Raw genomic sequence first — 7,073 nt, forward strand, 5'->3', positions numbered from 1 at the left:
TATAAGACACAGGGAGGAGCAAGAATGAACAGAGGCTTTTGGCTTGGAAAGACAGAAGCTGTTTGCTCGGCTGGCAAGACATCAGGAGGAACTGGTTTGGGTGACTTAGAACATCTAGAATTTGAATTTGATGCATTAAGATTGAGATACCCTCTCTCTCTACAGCCATGCAGACGAGCCAAGCATAGTTTGAAGGAAGAATCTTAAGTCTGAGAGAAAGCTCTGTACTAAGAATCTGAGATTGGGAGTGCCCAGCATAGAGATGGTGCTTAAAACGATGAGAATGTAAGAGATTGCTGGAGTAAGTACAGGTAAAGAAAGACTAAGCCCTGGAAAATGAGCAGTAACAGAAGTGAGGTTGAAAGGGCACCTGGATGGCTCAGTCAGTTAAGGGTCTGCCTTTGGCTCAGGTCATGATCCCAGGGTCCTGGGATCGAGCCCTGCATCAGGCTTCCTGCTCAGTGGAGAGCCTGCTTCTCCCTCTCGCTCTGCCTCTCCCTTCTGCTTGTTCTCTCTCTCAAATAAGATAATAAAAATCTTTTTTTAAAAAAAAGAAGTGAGGTTGAAGAGCAACCACTACTGTAGAAGGGAAATTGGGAGACTGGGTCTTGGGGAACCAAGTCAGGAAGGTGTTACAGGAATAGATGAGGACCAGCTAATCAAATACTGCTCATAAGTTTAGAAGCACGAATACATGATTGCTCAAAAGATATTAAATAGTACTATTGCCAAAATTTGTCCTTAACTCAAGATACAGCCTTTTGGAGTTGTTTATCTTAATGGAAGTTGTTTACAATCTGACTGGTATTTAATAGGACTCCTGTAACTTGGGAGGTGAGATGTATCAAATTTGTACTTTGAGAGAAGACCATCTCTAGGTTTGAAGTGATACCTAAGCTCCCTGAAATTTGAGAAGTGCCTGGAGGAATCTGTAACTTCCATCATCTTGGTGGTGCTGAAAAGACACTTGATCTAAAGATGTGTTATGAGATGTAGCTTTTTATTTGGGAGGGAACAAGAAAATGCACTGTAATATGAAAAATAGGGATGCCTGGGTGTCCTCAGTCGGTTAAGCATCTGCCTTCGGCTCAGGTCATGATCCCAGGGTCCTGGAATTATGTCCCACGTCAGGCTCCCTGCTCAGCGGAGAGTCTGCTTTTCCCTCTCCCTCTGCTCCTTCCCCCTGTTCGTGGGCGCATGCACGTGCTCTCTCTCGCTCTCGAATAAATAAAATCTTAAAAAACAAAAAAGAAGGAAAAGGGGCACCTTGGTGGCTCAGTTGGTTAAGCGTCTGCCTTCGGCTCAGTTCATGATCCCAGGGTCCTGGGATCGTGTCCCACATCGGGCTCCCTGCTCAGCAGGGAGCCTGCTTCTCCCTCTCCCTCTGCTGCTCCCCCTGCTTGTGTGTTCTCTCTCTCTCTCTCTCTCTCAGTCAAATAAATAAATAAAATCTTTGAAAAAAAAAAAGAAAAAAGGGAAAGAAGGCAGGGTCCATGCATGTCTGAGGTCAATTTTGTCCTGTTAATGTAGGTTTGATATACCCTTGACTGATCCCATGATTCTAGTTAACATCATGAGGCCATAATGATTTCCCCAGATACTGTCTACTCATTGATGCATTGTCTTTCTTGTCCTGTGGGCCCCAAGGGACTTAGAATACCTGAATATGCAAAAAAAATTATGCACGATTACAAAGTGTCTCAAACTCAACCATGAAGATTATATATTCTCTCACTTAACCAAAAGCTTGGAGGTAGGGAGTTACATTGTTGTGTGATTCACCAGATCAATAAGGCCAACAAAGTGCCAGGCTCTTTTCATTAGTCCTGCTCTGACATCCTCAGTGTTGGCTATGTTCATTGCCTCATGGTCACAACATGGCTACCACAATTCTAATCTGTCATCCTTTCCCAACAGCATTCAGAAGTAGAAAAAATGGATTCCTATTCTCTTATCATTGGCCACTTTTTTTTTTAATCCTTAAAGATTATGTTTCTCAAGAGCCTTGAGTTGACCACTGCTCAGACCCCACTGACCTTTAGAGGGTAACATGTCTCCTGGCGGTGGAGAATTAAATGAGCATAATTGCTTAGACTTGTCACAGTTTATTCCTTGGGGTTGAAGAAGAGGTCCATTTTCTATGCACATACTGTCACTCCTTGCCAGAATATAACCAGGTTCTTTCATGAAGGAGAAGGGGAGTAGATAGGCTCTCAACAGCATCTGTCATAGGAATTATAGCCACTAATAATATAGGTCTGGGAGCCAGCTTATGACTTGTTGTTGGAACCATGAGAATGAATGAAACCATCCAGAACATCCACATAATGAGAAACAGACCAAGCAATCTCCACCATTGATTAAAATTTAAAAAAAAAAAAGAGAGATGGGCGCCTGGGTGGCTCAGATGGTTAAGCGTCTGCCTTCGGCTCAGGTCATGGTCCCAGGGTCCTGGGATCGAGTCCCACATCGGGCTCCCTGCTCCTTGGGAGCCTGCTTCTCCCTCTGCTTCTCTCTCTCTCTCTCTCTGTCTCTCATGAATAAATGAATAAAATCTTTAAAAAAAAAAAATTAAAAAAAAAAAAGAGAGAGATAGCGAGAGAGAGAGAGGAGAAGCAGTCGGTGAAGGAGGGCTAGGAAGAGATCAAAGGTGGGCCTAGAATCAGAGAGAAACACAATATGGAAGATAAAACAGGAGGAAGGTGGCGGCCAACAGTTTCAAGTGCTAACAAGAGACCAAGTAGGCGAAGGCTGAAGATGGCCTCTCTGATGATTGCAGCACCACTGATGACCTCCTCAAGCCCTTCCTTAGACTTATGGCAGCCAATGCCAGGATGCAGGGCTGTAAGACGAGGATAGTAACTGGGAGACTATAGAGAGGGGGGAATCTACTCTCCAAAACTTGAACTGTGGGGGGGGGGGGGCGGGTGTTGTATGATATTTTCACAGGTGCTACAGAAAGTTTTTTTGTCCTTAAATTAATGATGGGACGATCGGCTTTGGACTGCCGTTAAAGATCAGTGAAGAGGGGGGAATAAATGAATAAAGAACATGATCCTAGAAGCTGAGAGTTAGGGAGCCCAGGCCAGTATAGGAACTAATGAGACGTGAGTGGAGGAATTAGGGATTCATACCATAGTTGGCAATTTTTAAAATTTATAATAACGGTAATAAGAGTAAGCCTACTAATCTCTTTCTTTGCCACTCCCTGTTTTAAAGATCCTGGCATCTATAATCCCACTAGTCTTCACACTGGCCTGCAAGGCAAGCACGATCACTGTCTTCACCTGGCGAAGGAAGGAACGCAAGTCCAGTGAGAGACAGAGAGAGAGAACTTGACTTTCTTCAGGAAGCCACCTTCCTTGGCCAAAAGAACCACGTGGGTGGGGGGGGGGGGAGACTGTGGATAGGGCGAAGAGCTTGAAAGAAGTGGAAATCTCTGAAACAAATACAAGGGGCCTGGGAGAAAGAGCGGCCCAGTGACAGATAAAAGGAATGAATAGCAGAACCGAGGGCCTCGCTGAAGTTAGAAACCAGAAATTTATGGAGACCCCAATCTGCATCCTCTGCTGAGAGCATCAGAAGCAGAATAAATGGATGATGGGATTCATCCTGGCTTGGAGACTGGTCCATGAGTCTGTGATTTAGACTCAGCCCTCCGATGTACTGCCTATGGTGTAAACAGTGCCCCATTCTATTTTTTTCTTTTTTTTTTTCTTTTTCTTTTTCTTTTTCTTTCCTTTCCACAGGATGGCCAGGCTAATGAAAGCCCTCATTTCCAAAGCCCCGCCCCTCAGCATCCCCAGGAGCACATCCTGTCCCCTGGAACCCTGGATAAGCACTGCCCCTGGGATCAAAACTAAGCAATCTTTTCTTCCGTAAATGACTGAAAAGAAGCCATCTGCTCCATCAGAAAGTCTTGTGTTGGATCTCAGAAAGCCACAGTGGAATCTGCAGCCCTCATCTTTCTTCTTGGGATAGAAGGAACCAAAGTGACTGCTAAATATCGCTTTTTCCGAGAGTTACGGGAAAAAACACACACCACTCTTTTTTTCTTTATACCATTTATTGCAGTTTTGTTTGTGGGTCATCATCCCAAGGTGTTCCCATGATCCTCAGAGACAAACTGGTGACAAAAGCTCAGACCCTAAAGACATGTACATTCAGGGGGAAATATCCTTTATTACAGAGATATTGGTGCAATCGAGTTGCAAGCAAAGATGTGGCAGAGATGGATCTACCAAGAGGATTGGAGCTTCTTGAAATTGTTTAGGGGGAGAAGACCAGGTCCCTCCATCCAGTGCAAAGCTGAGCGAAGGCTAAAGGCTGCGGTGTCCTACTCCAGGTGCCTCTGTGGACTCTCCATAGGGGCAAGCAGGACCTGAAGTCACGGATGGGCTCTCAACCTTTCGAGAACCATTTTCCTAACCTGGTTCCAGCCGAATCCTGCAATTCCAGCTCATCTCATTCCCCTTTCCCCAAGATATTTTGTGTGTTTCTTCCAAGTAGGGAGAGGTTAAAAAAGAAAAGAAGTTAGAAATGTTCAAAAAGCTTAATATCAACTCTTCTCTCAAGTTGAGGCTTTAAGAATGGGAAGTGTTAACCCAATGAGCTCTATGTATCCCATCCAGTCCTATTTGAGGCCCACAGATATGATCACAACAGGGAGGTATGGGCCCACTCAGAGCCAGAAAGATGCTGTGATGGAGATCCTTCTGAGCCCCAAACACAATAGACCATTCTAGCTCTAGTCTACTCATGACCTCCCAACTGGTCTTTATGCTTCTATTTCAAAAGCATCCTTTTCCAATGGTCTAGAATGATGAATGGGATCTGAGCTATTCAGACTGACTTTTCCTGGGCTTAGAGAGAAGATTATGAAAATATCTGGTGAAATCATGTTTATTGGGATGATTCAGGGCAGGCTGTCTTGGCACCAGTCTCTCCCATGATCCCCAGCGCGGCAACCTGCCTTGTGGTTTTATTTCAGTCATTACATTGCTATGGAACTTTGGGATAGTCCCTCAAATTCCCAAACCTCCAGAGTCCCCAGCTATAAAACACAGGGATAAGACTTGTTGATTATCCCTGACCTAGAGGACAAGTCGACATCATCATTTAATCCAATCTAAGATGGGTGAGTGTGTGCATGTGTGTTTTCATTTGAACTATTATTGACTTCAGCAGATTTTCAGAAAAGTTGGATTTCTATTGGCTTGGTGTTTCCTTCTTGATCTATGAATCAACAAGTAGCTGACAGCTAAGGGAAGAAGGTCATCCTTTGACCTTGGTCTGAGACAATGCTAAGGGAGTTATAGGTGGGAGCAAGGGCTGTGTCTGGAAGAATTCATGTGCCTTATTAAGTGGCTTGGCTATGGTCAGCCTGCCTTCTGGGAAAAGATGATCCTTGATAGCAAAGTCCTTCATATACACTCCTTTCACTCCTTTTCCCCCGCAAATCCCTAACAGCCTTTTTAATACAATCTTCGATTTTCCATCTTTTGTTAGCGTCTACCTCTTTGTGTTTTAGCGTAAGCCTGGAGCATAAGAATAGTCTTACGATTTGGGATGAGGGAAAATGCCACAGCCTTATGGCAGTCTTTAATGCCATAAGTATATAGTGGTTCTTCTTTTCCCTTGGTCAGTTACCCCTACCCTAATTTCATATTTCCATAGCACCCTGGGCATCCTCTCTCATAATACTTTAAACCTTCTCTATATGTATTTCTTGTGTTTCCCACTAGGCTGGGAGCCCTATCGAGGCAGCTTCTCTCTCTCTCTTTCATATCGCTTTCAATTGCCATTTGGTCATCTATACATATATTTGTGGAATAAAAGTCAGAATGAGGGCGCCTGGGTGGCTCGGTTAAGCGACTGCCTTCGGATCAGGTCATGATCCTGGAGTCCCAGGATCGAGTCCCACATCGGGCTCCCTGCTTAGCAGGGAGTCTGCTTCTCCCTCTGACCCTCCCCCCTCTCATGTGCTCTCTCTCTCTCAAATAAATAAATAAAATCTTAAAAAAAAAAAGAATGATACGTGATTGACTCTAGAGCAGTGTTCTATTCATTCCTGTATCCAGGGACACTAGAGATTCTTGTCCATCTTCCATCAGTGGACCCACATTTCATATATTTCCTTGGCCTTTATTTCCTGCCTGGATGACAGATGACAAAGTATGATTACCTTGTCCCATAGGATATTTTCACAATTAAAAAAAGTGATTTCATGTATCTCATATCTGAAAATGACACATCCTCACCCCCTTGAGAAGCTAATCATATGAACTCACCTCTCCCCATGCCAGTTTGTCACACAAAAGCCTGAGGAGATCGCCCCCCAACTTTATTTCCAGTAACATTTGAGGACAAGCACCTGCCCTGGTTTTCCACCTTCTTTGTCTTCCATGTAAACTTGCAGGAGTCAGAGCTCCAGGCACAGAATTCATAGCTCAGAGGCTTGAAAACTTCGCTCCCATTTTATGTCAAGAGGATCTGTTTGGTTCTGTTGTATCTAAAAGAACCTTGAGTGTGGAGCAAGGGAAAGGCCACAGGGAGGAGAACTTGTCTGTGTGTGGGGTGAATGGGGGGTCCTGACCAATAGGGAGAAGGTTTACATTTGAATTCCTGAAATCCAACCAGTCCTGTGCTATGGAGGGCTTTTCTTCTGGCCTGAGCTTTGAGATCAGTGCTGGTTCATAGTCTCTTAACATTCTCATAGTTGTCCAGTCTGAGTAAAGATATAATCTTGGAACATTTCAAAGGCATGTTGTTATGGAAGGGGTATTAAGAACCTCCTCCCTTCTCCTCTTCTTCCTCCTTCAAATTCATCATCATCAATATCATCATCTCCATCACCATCACCATCATCACCATCATCACCATCACCATCATCACCATCACCATCATCACCATCACCATCATCATCATCATCATCATCACCATCACCACCACCACCAACATCACCATCATCAGCATCACCATCATCATCACCATCACCATCATCACCATCACCAACATCACCATCATCATCACCATCATCACCATCACCAACATCACCATCATCAGCATCACCA

Source organism: Mirounga leonina, unplaced genomic scaffold (genome assembly GCF_011800145.1).
Source record: "Mirounga leonina isolate KUSES-001 unplaced genomic scaffold, KU_Mleo_1.0 Mir_454, whole genome shotgun sequence".
In the NCBI taxonomy this organism is placed as follows: domain Eukaryota; kingdom Metazoa; phylum Chordata; class Mammalia; order Carnivora; family Phocidae; genus Mirounga; species Mirounga leonina.